The sequence below is a fragment of the Mauremys reevesii genome, linkage group 8, assembly GCF_016161935.1.
Source record: "Mauremys reevesii isolate NIE-2019 linkage group 8, ASM1616193v1, whole genome shotgun sequence".
NCBI lineage: Eukaryota > Metazoa > Chordata > Testudines > Geoemydidae > Mauremys > Mauremys reevesii.
In genome coordinates, this window is record NC_052630.1 from 5,136,070 (window position 1) to 5,151,350 (window position 15,281).

The 15,281-nt window shown below is 42.0% G+C and overlaps 1 long non-coding RNA gene across 1 annotated transcript; it reads left to right on the forward strand.

Annotated features, from left to right (window-relative positions):
- Positions 1-809: 809 nt before the first annotated feature.
- On the forward strand, positions 810-3,474 carry LOC120369834. The gene is made up of 2 exons (XR_005583452.1): positions 810-958; positions 3,319-3,474. It is a non-coding gene; the product is annotated as an uncharacterized LOC120369834 (long non-coding RNA).
- The last annotated feature ends 11,807 nt before the right edge of the window (positions 3,475-15,281 follow it).

Sequence of the window (15,281 nt, forward strand, 5' to 3'; positions counted from 1 at the left end):
GACCCTTTTCCTCAGCTCCTAGGATGAAAACCTTTAAAGCAGAAATTTGTATGCAAATTTGGAGTCCCCTAAACCAGTATGGACCCAGCTATGGAACTGAGGTCCAAACTAAACAGTGTATTTATATAGGCAGCACACCTAGGTACACACAATGACTCCACATGTATATCCATGCAGGCATAGCACTACAAGTGGGGGTTGCTAAAATAACATCTAAATAATCTAAACAACATCTAAATCTTGTAACAACCAGCAGACACAAGCATGTCCATATTTCAATGCCTTGTAAAAAAAGCATTAGTAGAAGAACCTAAGGTAAGCCTTCTCTCCATATGCCAGAAAAGGGAATCCTGGGCGAACAAAATCACAACTCTTCATTCTATGAAGATGAAGGTGAAGCAAGCAGCTTCTCAGTCCAGCACTGATGGGATCAGAGGGGATTGTTCACCAGCACTTGTTATTTTTTCTTTAAATGAATATCTGATTTTTCCTGGAGGCTTTTTTAATTTTAACATTCATCTCAATACCTCAAAGAGGTGGGTTTTTTATACACCCCCAATCCGTCCTTTAAAGTAACAATTGTGTTTGAGGAATGACAGTCATTTTCCTGGGCACAAAACAAAGCCTTCTGATTTGAATGGTAATGCTGTAAGCATGATTAAATGACGGATTCACTTTTACATTCCCCAGCTGCAAAATAAGTTGTACAGTTCAATTAGTTTGCCATGCTGTTGCTAATATAATCCTCCCCCTGTCCCCACGGAAGGTTGCTATGGCGATGAGGCTAATTAGAACTGGGATGATGCTGGGGTTGGTCCTTCTGAATGCCTTTAACTGCCAGTGAGGCTGCAACAGCATGAAGACTCAGACCCAAGAAGCTTAAATAGTTAAAGGGATCAGAACTTCTTTAACTTGGAATGTGAATGGGGTTGTGGGCGGATGATTCAGGCAATGAAAGGTGAGGCTCCAGTTAGAAAGGTGTACAGCCACACCTTGGGGAATATGAACTGAGAGCTTTGGCTTTTTCATTTAGCTGGGCTTTGACTGACTGGTCATTTTGCATAGACCTCTTCCACTGATGCAATTCACAACCATCATGCATGGTGAAGATGTCCTTAGCTGAATGCTCTAGGAACTAAGTGTGTGTGTGTATGGGGTGGGGGGGGGGGAGAGAAATCTACTGGGCATGCTCCGTGTGTGTGTTTCTTTTAAAGGCATAATATTTGGTTACATCAAACCTAGCTTGCTTCAAAACACACAAAGCAACAGTGGAGGCTCTGGCATTGGGGTACTTTGATCACTGCTCCACTCAAAAAAGGAAGAATCAGTATATAATGGAAGTACCTTCATCCCAGTTCTGTGTACCATTCACAGCTGTTGATGTGGGGGAATGGCTCTTCCAGTTGAAAGATCAATGTGGGAACAGCTGTTCTGATGTCCCAGACCATACAGAGAAAATTCCAGTAGGGGGCCATCAAACCACAGGGCTTCATGAACAGCTGTCAGGAAAGCATGGAAGAGTGCTTCCAAATTCTCTTTCATAAGGACCCATCCAGTTCCTACTGACTTATAAACTTTCCCTTTGACATCAGTGGGAGCACACGGTGAATTACAGTGCTCCCTCTAAATGTTTTATCAAGAAGATATTAGTAGGGTTTTTCATCAACATTATTATACAGTTTTGTGTGCTATCAGTAAAGAAGCCAAGGATAGATCAGGCAATGAATGGACAATGAACAATTCTTTTACCCCTAAAGGAGCTTCCTCCAGAATAAGGCTGAGGGATAGTGGTGGGGAAGTTTGGGAGAACCTTGAGGCTGGCAATGCCTTTTGCAGGTCTCAGGAAGAAGTATGGTGTTGTGGTAAAGGCATTGAACTGAGTGAGCCTCAAGAAATCTGAATCCTACATGCAGCTTAGGTACCAGCTGTTGACATGACCTCGAGCAAATGACCTCTTTATAAAAAACTGGGCTATTACTTCCCTATCTCCTCAGGGTGCTGTGAGGAAATGTTCACCAATGGTTGGGAGACACTTTGCAACTCTGGGAGAAGGGCTTTGCATACACACTCGCACTTCTAGTGCTATCATTCTCGTGCCACTTCTAAGGATGCAGGTACATGCTAAATCTCTTTGCTCAGGGTTCGGCAACCTTTCAGAAGTGGTGTGCCAAGTCTTCATTTATTTACTCTAATTTAAGGTTTCACATGCCAGTAATACATTTTAACATTTTTAGAAGGTCTCTTTCTATGAGTCTATAATATATAACTAAACTACTGTTGTATGTAAAGTAAATAAGGTTTTTAAAATGTTTAAGAAGATTCATTTTAAATTAAGTTAAAATGCAGAGGCCCCCGGACCAGTGGCCAGGACCTGGGCAGTGTGAATGCCACTTAAAATCAGCTTGCGTGCCGCCTTTGGCATGCGTGCCATAGGTTGCCTACCCCTGTCTTTGCTGAACTGGGGCCTGGTTTCACTTTTAAACATTTTTTAAAAGGTACTTCTGAAAAGACAATGATGCTGAAGCTTGTGGTATGAAAAACAAAGAAACTCGTTACGGATTGTTTTTAAAAGGTGGCTATCCCTATGTTTATAAAATCAAAAGCTGTTTAGTTAGGAATAGAGCCTCTGAGCAGAATTTCATATGTTATAGTGAACACATCAAAATACACATTTAGGTCCCTTTCCCAGTGCAGTCAATGGGAGTTTTGCCATTCAACTGGATGGGGGTGCAATCAAGCTGTTTGAGGCCATGTGAGTCACACATCAAGCCTGTGTGTATTTACTCCCACAGAGATGTAATTTCTGAAACAGCCCTCTGATAATATGCTAAGTAAATGCATTTTTTCTGACCAAAGACATTGGCAGGACGCCAATATTTTATGCCTGGAATGAAAAGAACTAGTTTTGAGAATAGTAGAGGGGAAAACGAATGAGTAAGTTTAAAAATGCATGATAAGAGTCGGTACAGCCATGTGGTCTAATGGCCATGCACTGGCTGGGACTCAGGAGACCTGGGTTTTATTTCTGGCTCTGTCATAGTCCTCCTGTGTGACCTGGAGCAAGCCGTTTTACCTCTGTTTCCCCTCCCCCCTTTTTTGTCTAGCTGGATTGCATCAGAACAGGGACTCTCTTACTGTGTTTGCATAATGCCTAGCAAGCTGGGGCCTCTGGTTGCTACTGTAATACAAATAAAGGGTTTGAGTTTCTTGGTGACACAAGTGGGTTCTCACCATAACACAGGCAGATTGCTTGCTATATGGGTTTCCATCTACCTACTAATCCATCTCTTCAAGAACTGGTATCTGTTACATTTCTAGGTTGGAAAAGAAGCAATGCACAAGAGAGAGACCTTGCCAAAGGATGGCGTTTCCATTTGTGAACCCTGCAGCAAGATGGGTGCTGTTGCTGCTGTCAAACATCGAGAGAACTGATTTAAAAATAAAAAAGCCCATTGCTATGGCTGCTACTCCGTACTTTTGAGTGCCTCTTGTTCTTCTTGGCAAATATAGTGCCAATCTATAAAAAGGGAAATAAGGACAACCCGAGGAATTACAGACTAGTCAACTTAACTTCTGTACCCCGAAAGATAATGGAGCAAATAATTAAGCAATCAATTTGCAAACATTTAGAAAATAAGGTGATAAGTAACAGTCAGCCTGGATTTGTCAAGAACAAATCTTGTCAAACCAACCTGATCGCTTTCTTTGACAGGGTAACAAGCCTTGTGGGGATGAGGCGGGGGAAGTGGTAGACATGGTATATCTTGACTTTAATAAAGCTTTTGATACTGTCTCACATGACCTTCTCATAAACAAAGTAGGGAAATGCAACTTAGATGGAGTTACTATAAGATGAGTGCATAACTGGTTGGAAAACTGTTTTCAGAGAGTAGTTATCAGTGGTTCACAGTCATGTTGGAAGGCAAAACAAGTGGGGTCCCACATGGATCAGTTCTGTTCAATATCTTCATCAGTGATTTAGATAATGGCATAGAGAGTACACTTATAAAGTTTGCAGATGATACCAAGCTGGGAAATGCTTTGGAGGATAGCAAATGCTTTGGAGGATAGGATTATAATTATAATTCAAAATGATCTGCACAAGCCAGAGAAATGGTCTGAAGTAAATAGGATGAAATTCAATATGGACAAAAGCCAAATACTCCACTTAGGAAGGAACAATCAGTTGCACACATACAAAATGGGAAATGACTGCCTAGGAAGGAGTACTGCGGAAAGGGATCTGGAGGTCATTGTGGACCACAAGCTAAATATGAGACAACAGTGTAACACTGTTGCAAAAAAAACCCAAACATCATCCTGGGATGTATTAGCAGGATTGTTGTAAGCAAGACACGAGAAGTAATTCTTCCGCTCTACTCTGCGCTGATTAGACCTCAGCTGGAGTATTGTGTCCAGTTCTGGGCGCCACATTTCAGGAAAGATGGACAAATTGGAGAAAGTCCAGAGAAGAGCAACAAAAATGATTAAAGGTCTAGAAAACATGACCTATGAAGGAGGTTTGAAAAAATTGGGTTTGTTTAGTCTGGAAAAGAGAAGATTGAAAGGGGACATGATAACAATTCTTGTTTACAATGTCACCTGAAAGTGAGAACAGGCATTCGCATGACACTGTCGTGTCCGGCGTTGCAAGATATTTACATGACAGATGCGCTAAAGATTCATATGTCTCTTCATGCTTCAATCACCATTCCAAAGGACATGCGTCTACGCTGATGATGGGTTCTGCTCAATAACGATCCAAAGCAGTGCAGACCCAGGCATGTTCATTTTCATCATTTGAGTCAGATGTCACCAGCAGAAGGTTGATTTTCTTTTTTGGTGGTTCGGGTTCTGTAGTTTCTGCATCGGAGTGTTATTCTTTTAAGACTTCTGAAAGCATGCTCCACACCTGGTCCAGATCAGATTTTGGAAGGTAAAACACACACAGCTGGAGACATACATTTCTCCCCGAAGGAGTTCAGTCACAAATTTAATTAACGCATTATTTTTTTAACAGGTGTCATCAGCATTGAAGCATGTCCTCTGGAATGGTGGCCAAAGCATAAAGGGGCATATGAGTGTTTAGCATATCTGGCATGTAAATACCTTGCAATGCTGGCTACAAAAATGCCATGTGAACATCTGTTCTCACTTTCAGGTGACGCTGTAAATAAGAAGTGGGTGGCTTTATCTCCCATAAATGCAAACAAACTTGTTTCTCTTAGCGATTGGCCGAACAAGAAGTAGGACTGAGTGGACTTGTAGGCTCTAAAGTTTTACAGTGTTTTGTTTTTGTGTTCAGTTATGTAAAAAACCCCTACATTTGTAAATTGTGCTTTCACGATAAAGAGATTACACTACGGTACTTGTATGAGGTGAATTGAAAATATCTATTTCTTTTATTTATCATTTTTACAGTGCAAATATTTTGTAATAAAAATGATATAAGGTGGATACTGTACACTGTATTCTGTGTTGTAATTGAAATCAATATATCAGAACATTTAGAAAACCTTCCAAAATATTTAATACATTTCAATTGGTATTCTGTTGTTTAACAGTGCGATTAAAACTGTGATTAATCACGATTCATTTTTTAAATCATGATTAATTTTTTTTAGTTAATCACGTAAGTTAACTGTGATTAATCAACAGCCCTACCTTAAATCATACTAATAAGTTCTCAGGTAGTGTTTGCCTTACTTTGCCTCTGTACATTTTTTTTATTAGTGATAGAAGTGTTTTGTAATCAGTTTGTGTGTGCATGGTTAAAATCAATGATTACCAGCATTTACCAATAAAAATCTAATCCTTCCAAACCTAGTTCTAATCCTACTAGTCTAGGTATATTCACAGGTGCACGTGGAGTGAGTGTCCAACCAATCTTAGCATTGGTGCTAATGTTGTTTTAGATCTGAATTTAGCTGCCATGGCTCAAGGGTTCGGAAAGTCTTCAGGGCAAACACACGTAAAACAGCCCTTCATTTTCTGCTACTTTCAACCAGCCACTTCCTTTGTTTTCCTAGGAGAACAAAAAATCATCATCCAGAAAGCCCAGAAGAACAAGCACATGTGAGACTGATGTTCTCCTCCTTGAGACAGATTGCTAGCACAGAGGAGCCTCACTGGGCTGTTTGCCTTTTTACATTGTACAGTTGTGTCTGTTTTTCTAACTTAATTCCATGACCCATACCCTCAACTGAGCCCAATATGTACAGGATTCAGGCTGGACTAGAAGAAAGTAGAGTTGATGCACAGAGGTGAGTTACAGTGTTCTGATCCTTGGTTCTAAGCCACACCACTCTGTAGCATAATATAGAGCCGGTTTTGGCTGCTCTAAGCTATTTTGGCAGGCTGTGGCAGAGGGGGTTTGCCAGAGCATGGTCACACCCTAGTCACACTAGCTGTTCCAGGTTTGGGGTAGTGACAATGTAGAGATGGATATCTTGGCTCTTTGCTGGATGAGAATTCGTGGTAGGAGAAACTCCAGGTGGTTGGATCCACTAGCTTTCTGGCAGCTCTGTAGCTCAGCACTACAAAAAACACCCAAGGATCTTGGCTGACGTTTCTAGAGAAAAAGGAGGGTGGATGGCTCTGCTGTATTCAGAGATAGACTATCTCTGTAAAGCAGTCTCTCCTCCTTTTCCTTCTTTTTGTTAAAGATGAAAGCAGTGTTAAAATTCATGTTGATTCACATGTATCTGGAACAAGCATGAGTCTATCTAGACTCCTGTATGCTGTGCTCTGGGTCCAGCAACTTACACAGCTGTAGCTATTATTATTGATTATTACTAGCTATTATTGATTATTGTAGCTATTTGGAGACCCCAAAGCAGCAATGCAGCAGGGATATGCGTTGTTTCCCAGGGCGCCTGTGACATCTTCTGTGTTTTATTTTAAATGACTGCATTATGACTTCTGTTTCCAATGGAGTTAAATGTTTCTACATGAGTCCTAATATTCCTGTGGGTTTACAATTTTCCACTGGTGTTTCCATGTTTCTAACTGAGTGACAATGCTCCCAAGAGAGCAGACACGCAGGCCAGGGTCACCTCCTTGTGCTGAGGGGCGGGGGCAGAGGTGATGTGTGTGTGTGTGTGTGTGTGTAGGGATATGGGGGGTCATGTGCCCTTCCAGGTTTCTGGCAGGGTTTATATGCCCTGCCCTGAGCCCTGCTGCATACCACCAGAAGCTTTAAATTGTGTCACTCCTCCCCACACTGTTACGCATGGTCTCTGGAGCTGGGTGCTGTGCAAACACAGAACACAAAGACAGCCCTTGCCCCAAAGAGCTAGCAATCTCCTCCTGCTCATTCCATTATGGTTAGGGGACTGGTTGCCAGGGATTTGCTTGGATTCTAGGAGATCCACAGGAGTCTAGGGTCATCAGCATGGAGCAGCAGCCCCACCTACCTGCCCCTGGGTCCCTGGCACGCTGGCACGGGTTCTTTCAGTCCACCACTTCCCCATCTACTCCCAGCTGCTGACCATACATTGCCCTACTGTCTGCAGTTCCTAGAAGAGAGATCATTTTGAATGGAACCTATTTTATTATACAGTCTGGAAGGAATAAAGGAGGAAGGTTGTAATATCTGATATTGACTAAGCCTCTGGTTAACACAAATTGAAACCTTATGAGTGGGAAGGAAGCACATTTTAGTGGCTGGTGAACTAGACTGGGAATGAGGAGAGCTGAGGTCTATTTCCAATTCTGTCTCTGATCTGCTGCATGACCTGGGGCGAATCACTTTGCTTGTTGGTGCTTCTGTTTCCCCTCTTACCCTTTGTTAGTCTTGTCTATTAGACTAGACACTCTAGGGGACAGAGACAATCTCTTACTACGTGTATGTACAGTTCCTAGCACAATGGGGCCCTGATCTCAGTCAGACAGCTAAACGCTTCTATAATGTTGATTCAGACATTTTTTAGGCCAGAAGGGATCATTATGACCATCTAACCTGATCTCCTTCATAACACCCACCATGGAATTTCTCCCAGGGATTCCAGCATCAAGACCATAAGTTGTGCTTGAGATAGAGCCATATCTTTTGGAAAGAGACATCTGATCTTGATTTAACAACTTCAAGTATTATAAATAATAGAAGTATATTTATGCAACTTCAGCCATAACCTATCCAGACCACATATATTAATATGCCACTGCATCAGCTGCAGCAAAGAAATATGTGTGAGAACCCCAACCAAAATCTATTGTTTGGTATGCACAGGGAAATTACCATTTTGCAAGAAAACTGATTTCAGATGTAAGCTCAAAAAGGGCTGCTCTCAATAATAGTCAGAAAATAAATGACTGGAGGAGGCCTTGACACATTGTTCCCTTAATTTCTTTGGTTTTGTTTGTTTCAAAAGGGCTCCAGACTGCTCTCAGTTCCACTGTTATAAATCCAGAGCAACATCTCTGAAATCAAAATTATTGTTTCTCATGAGTTCTACGTTGCTGCTAATGATTGAAAAAAGGGATTTTGAAGTGTATGAAGTTATGAAGAGAATTGAGAATAGAATCTAGATCACAGCGTAGGGTTTAACCCACTTGTCCATTACCCCCTTAGCCTTTCTCCTTCAAGTGACATACATTTTATTCCAGGGTCTTGCCATTATATGCAACCATCAAAGGCAAGTGGCCTCTTCTGGAGCCGGAGGATTGCTTTAGAATGGCGCCAACTTCCAATGAGCACGCCAAAGTGTCATCATGGCAATGCTTCCAAACCCTACACCACTCACATGGTAGATTTGGAGTTTGGGAAGTGCTTTGTGTTCCCATCTATAACCCTCCACTCTTACAGTTATAATCACACTAGGGTAGTGATGCGGTGCCTAGAACAATGGCATTAAGAATTATAAAGATTGGGTTTTGGCATTTATATAGGTTGCTTGTGTAGTTCCATGGGTGTTGCACTGTAATTTATCCTGAGATAATCAACTCCTATTAAACAAACTGAGACAACCAAGAAAGATTCATTGAGATTCCATCTTTGCCCAAGAAAACACCCCATCATCCTGTATCTGGCACTCAGCTGCAATAAGCATGGAGCCTAATGAACACATTTGGTATAGTTTACAATTAGTTAATGATCACTTATGTTGACATGTTATTCATTAGTCTCCAGGTGAAACTTGCACTGGGTATGAATCTCAGCCTGAAACATCTACCTTCAGCCCAACTTATCATGCCTTCACCGTTCCCCTCTGTGATTTGGTTATACATGAAATAGACATGCTATAGGTTTCTCCCAAGAGTGCACTTGTTTCTTCTCTAGTATAGACAATGCCTAAGTCAATATGGTGTTCCTACTTACTTCTTCTTTTCCTACATTCATCACTGGTACTTAGGCACTATGTGCCCAATTCAGCCCCAAATGAAGTCAACAGGAACCTTCCCATTGACTTGAGTGGGAGCTGGATTAATACCTATATATTCAAATTAAGCAGCATAAATCCCACCTACATTTTTGCCATTATTTACACTCTCTGCTGGGGCTTGTCTTGCTGCTTAGACTTCAGCAATTGTTAGAATTGGGTAACCCATGAAGGATGAAGGAGATGTTGTCATGTTAAGTGGCCAGCCTATCCTGGTCAGGTCCACCCGCATCCTTCTAGTGTCTCAGCCCCCTGCTGGCCAAATTTAGCTCTGCTGAAGCCTGCTTCAGTTTCTCCTTCACAAAATCTCCCTTAAAAAGTCGCCACAGGCCAGACATTCAAACCATTCCTCCTTGTGGGGTCCGATTTATTACATCCAGCACAACATCTTCCAAAAAAACCTCAAACCTTTCAAAGTCTTCATCCCAGTTTCAGATGGACCTACGCCTCAGGGAAGACGGCCTGTCTGCCTGCTCTCTGAGCACTTCTTGCCAGGAATTTGGCCTTCTCCACTGGCCTTCCCAGTGGATGCCTTGCCTGACTCAGGGCCCTGCAGGAGACTCCCTACTCCCAGCAATCTCTGCAGGTACTTGCCAGCCACCTGCAACAGTCTCCCCTTTTCCCAGGCCAGATGCCTTGTTTTAGGCCCAAGTGGGCAACAGCTAATCCGTCTGGATACATTGGACCCTGCTCTCTTCCTTGCAGGAGCCAGTCACCCTGTGGCATGGACAAGGCTATGGAATCAGTGTTTCCCATTCCATGCCCACCGCCCACGTTCACTCTCAGAAGCAGAGAGACGATCTAGCCCAAAGCCTACAAGCTCGGAATTTAAGCATCACCCGGTGGGATTTAAAGCATTAAGAGAACATTGTCTATATTCTAAATGGAAATCAGCAGTCAGAATTTTTGTGCACCACCCCAATAATATCATAGTAGCTCCCCCTGGTGGCTTTGCAGCAGTAATTAACAGCTCAAACAACGTTTCAGGACTGTGAACATTCCTGCTGAGTCTGATAACACTGAAGATGCTAGTGTAAATCCACAGGAGTGAACGAAAAAAGGGGGATGTTAATTCGTATCTCTCAGAGGCAAGGGGAAGGGAAATGACAAGTATGCCAAACGATGAAGCAAGGGAGAAAAAAAAATCACTTCCTAGCTCCTTGGATTCCTAACTTCCTAGCTTCAGAAGGTAAACACAACACACTGAAGCGTTATTGCAAAAGTAATTCATGATGTCCTTTTAATGTGGCCACTTGCTCCATGCTTTGAGCTAAGAAAGAATAAAGAGGCTGAGGCAAAATATTAGCTAAAAATATGTATAACCTTTCTTATATATAAGGCACCTGCTGTTACATAAGTAATTATTTGTGTTTTAAGAACGGAAGGCAGTTATTCTGTCAGCAGGGAAGAGCTGCATTAAACCCTGTTTTTTAAAACTACAGATGAAAACATAGTGGTGTGGGGTGGCGGGGGGGGGGGGGAGGGAATAAAGAGAAAAGAGACACTTCCAAGCCAGATGTTTGCTTTGAAATCTAATGGTTATCTTCCAATTATCACACTTTCATCAGTGTCGTTGTAGAGGACTAGCATGCTCCAGCAGGAGGTTGTGTAGGAATTGCTGTTGCACACCATGCGTTTGCACAAATAAAGACATTTCTATTGTTCCCTGTTCATTTCAGGTTATCTTTGGGGTTGGAGAGGTATGGCACATCCCAGCTTTCCTCAGGGTTGACTACTTTGGGCCATATTCTGCCACTTTTGTCCCACACAAGCAGGTTCTTCCAGGGCACAAGTCTCTATAACTGGAGCTAAGGGTTCTGGTTCTATAGCTGAGAGCTGTAGCAGACTGTCATCCTCTATGGATCAGTCAGAGGGGGACACGGAGGATACTATAGCTCTGTGATTCTATGTCTACCCTGCAATTAAAAACCTGCGGCTGGCCCATGCAGCTGACTCGGGTTCACAGGGCTCGGGCTAAGGGACTGTTTAGTTGTGGTGTAAATGTTCAGGCTTGGACTGGATCCCAGGCTCTACACCGTTACCCCAAGCCCGGGCAGCCTGAGTCAGCTGGCGCGGGCCAGTCACAGGTGACAAAATTGCAGATTGGATATACCCATGGGTTACAGTTGCTAATGGTGTACGTTACTCCTCAAGTAGTAGTATTGATTTCAGTGGCACTACTCAAAGAGTAAGGCACTACTCAACATGCGAAAGCATATCAGAATCAGGCTCTGTGAGTGCACAGACGCACTGTTTTAATAAAAAGAAACCCTAACTAAATCTGATCCCCTTACAATGAATAGTCCCTCACACCATGATTAGCCCTATGGAGGTCAGTGGGAATACGCATGGAGTAAGGTTTTTATTTTATTTTTTATTTTTTTTTAAAGGTGCTATATAACGTGAGTAAGGGCATCAGAATTTGGTCTTCAGTTTAGCTCCCTAGGAAGTTCCTTCCCCATCCTCCTCCTCATGTACTGGAAGAGGAGGAAACTGAAATTGTATGAAAATAGCAAGTGAATTTTGCTTATTTTTAAAGGCACAGTGTCTGCATGGTTTATTATGAAACAGCCTCTAAATTAGATCTTGCAGATTACCAACACCCCATGCAACAGGCAAACTTCACAGCCTTTTAAAAAATAAAGCATCTTGCAATTTCATTTAGATTTCATAAGGCAGCTACAGTGGGTTAAATACCAACCTGACTAAAAATGCATATTAAATGAGGAGTGACAGCAAAGTAATTTATGCAGATTATCACACAGTTGCTAATCCCAAACTGTTTTCAATAATAAATTATTGCTTTAAGATAAATCAGATTTAATTTATTGTAAGTGTGTGTACAGAAGTGTTGATTTTTAAAGTGGTGTCACTATCTAAACCTTGGCAAAACTGTCATGTGCCGTGAGAACAGTTCCTTCAAATTGGATCTTGCATTGTTTAAAATACCAGGCCTGAGTCATTCAAAGGATCAATATATGGTATTTATATCCTAGCATTTCACAATCTTTAATGTAATTATCCTCACAACACCTTGGTGATGCAGGGCAGTGCGACAATCCCTATTGTACAGAGGGAAAACTGAGGCACAGGCAGGCTAATTTACTTGATCAAGGTGACACAGAAAATCTGTGGCTAAGCAGGGAACTAAACCCAGATCTCCCAAGTGCTAGGTGAGTGCCCTAACCATTGGATCATCCTTCCACTCTTCCTCTTGACTTCCCAAGTCCATGGTCCATAACCTACTGAAGTCAATGGAAAGCTTACTAATGACTTCAGATGGCTTTGTATCAGACCCGGAAGTCTTGGCCAACATAGTAGTGACTCAAAAGTTTCACTGCTAGTAGGTGACCTCTGTGAAATGAACTGTTCAGTCCAATTCCTAATGGCATTAATCATGAGACCCACGAGAACTGAATGAGTAGTGGGGAATACAGCCTATGAATGTATCATTTTGAATTTCAAAGCCAATACTGATGGGGCAGCCATGTTCCTGGCCCTTTTGTGCTCATTTTCTGTGTGCACTCAGAATTTATTAGCAAGATACTTGTGAAAAGTAGACTTGAAGCTGAAATGCTCAGATCTTTGTTGAAAATGACTTTAGAATTATTTGTTCATTTTTTTAAAATTTGCCATTCACAAACTATTCTATATAGGGTCTTTATACCTCACTTATCACTGTGGTATCTGAATGTCTTCCAGCAGCGCATTAAGCAATGTGACTACACATGCTGTTGGTTAGTTACAAAGTGTATCCAATCAGGGAAGAGAAACATAACCATGTGACTTATGTAACTGAAGCTCAAATCCTAGGACTGGACCTCTCTGGGTGTACCTTTGAACTTACATGGAGCTCTGTTGAAGTCACTTCAGGATTGGGATCTAACAATAATTTTGTAATGGACTGGTCATGACCCACAAGAATAAATGTGAGACTTTTACCAGCTGCCCAGGAAGAATTTGCAGACAGAGAAAAAGACAAAAATTGAGGGTTGAAGCTTTACGGCTGGTCAGCAAGAGGAAACTTGCATTGCTACTGATGGCAATACTATGGTGATGCACAGGGAATAAGAACCCACGTAGAATAGAATAGCTACCTTCCCATACTGTGTGCTTGTTCTGTGCAGGAATAGAGTTTCATTTTCCAGGGCTCTCAGTGTCGCTCCTTAACCAACACTAAAGTCACTTTGAAAGGAAAAAGAACCCAAAACAAAACAGCAAGGATGAGGTATAGTTTCCCTGGATTACACATGGTTAAAAAGGAATGTAAATGAATCCTTTTAGGGTTTACAGTCTTATTTTTATACATTCACAATGCAAAACTTTATGTTATACTGAAAAAAACCTTTCAAATGCAGGATTTCACTGCATTTGTGTCCATTCCTGCAGTAGATAACCCTGAAGAAAGAGCTTCTTGCTGCTAGGAAATGTGTTTTGGATCCACGCACATGAAATGCGTTCATTTAACAGCCCTTTTTCTTTAATGGATCACCGCTTTGCTGCTCTTAGGTTTTATTTTATTTTATCATCAGAGATTCATTGAAAAGGGCTTTGTTCCATTTCTCTTTCTATTGTGTTTGGTAAACCAAGCGGCTATTCTTTTAACAGATTTGCTCCTTTTGCTAGTCTTTGTCCGATCCCCTTTTTGTCTCCATGTGGTGGTATATTTCGCAGCAGCCCAGTCATGCTGCTTATCCTTCAGGAGCCCTCTCCAAGTCTGGCTGAGCACTCCCTCTCCTGCTGCAGGGAAAAGGGAGACCAGATGGAAGTACTGCACAGTCCTCAGGCAGTTGCACCTGCCAATCTGTCTTGCTTTTGTAGAAGGCATGTTCTTCACAGGAAAGGGGGTCAGACAGGGTGGTGAAGGCAATGTTTTCAGCCCCACATGTGAGTATTGGAGACAGGAACTGATCACAATAACCATCTGCCTGCTGTAACAGGTCAGTGGTCATCTATGACTTCAGAGATATTGCCATATTGTACACCATAGCCATTGGTGACAGGAGAAAAACCTCTGAAACCATAGGCTGCTTTGGCTAATGGGGAATCTCCAGTATTGGGTTCTATGACACACAGCTGAGCAGTTCTGCTTGCGTACAGTAGGGGGCAAAGGCGCACGTATGCACTAGCCATTTCCTTTCCTTGCACCTTACTCACAATTAATTACATCAAACACCAGGATGATTGCTTTTAAGAGAATTTAAGGACGTCTTTGATCTATACGCTAAAGTCATGCCTCCATTTTAGAGGTATGACTTTCATATATATATATCAATCCGTACTGGCTACTGCTGTGATGTTTTCCCCTGTGCAGTACCACTTTAAGGGAAATACTTCTGAAAATCATCCACTCTGCCAGTAACAGACCTCGCTAATTAATAGATATCTAGACTAAATACCCAAGTTATGTCCCTGACTTTGGTGGATGTAGGGCTCAGTCATGATCTCTTACTGAAACTCCTGCTCTACTTGGAATTGCTGGATGGAGCATGGCAAGGCAGCTAAATCTGGCCCTAAATTCCCACCCAGGGATGAATAACAAAGTTTAGGTCCAGGTCCAAACTTCCCCAAAGTTAGCAAGGACTCGGAGACCTAGAGTTTTGGTTTAATCCCCTGTCTAATTCTTATTATTGACGGATATTCATGCAGTGCCTTTCATACAGCTATTAAAAAGATCTCTGCAAGATGGTTTACAAACTACCACAAACAGAGAGATTCTTTCGCCCACCACCGAAAGGCAGTTGGGGAGTAATGGCTGTTTAACAATGCATGGTACCATTACACAAGAGTTCTGGACGGAGCTATAGCACCTCGTTTTATGATGTTTCATGGATCATTTTAGTGAGAGTGTAGCTGGGAGTGTGATTTTAACAAAGGACTGAGATGGCTCCATTTTCTACT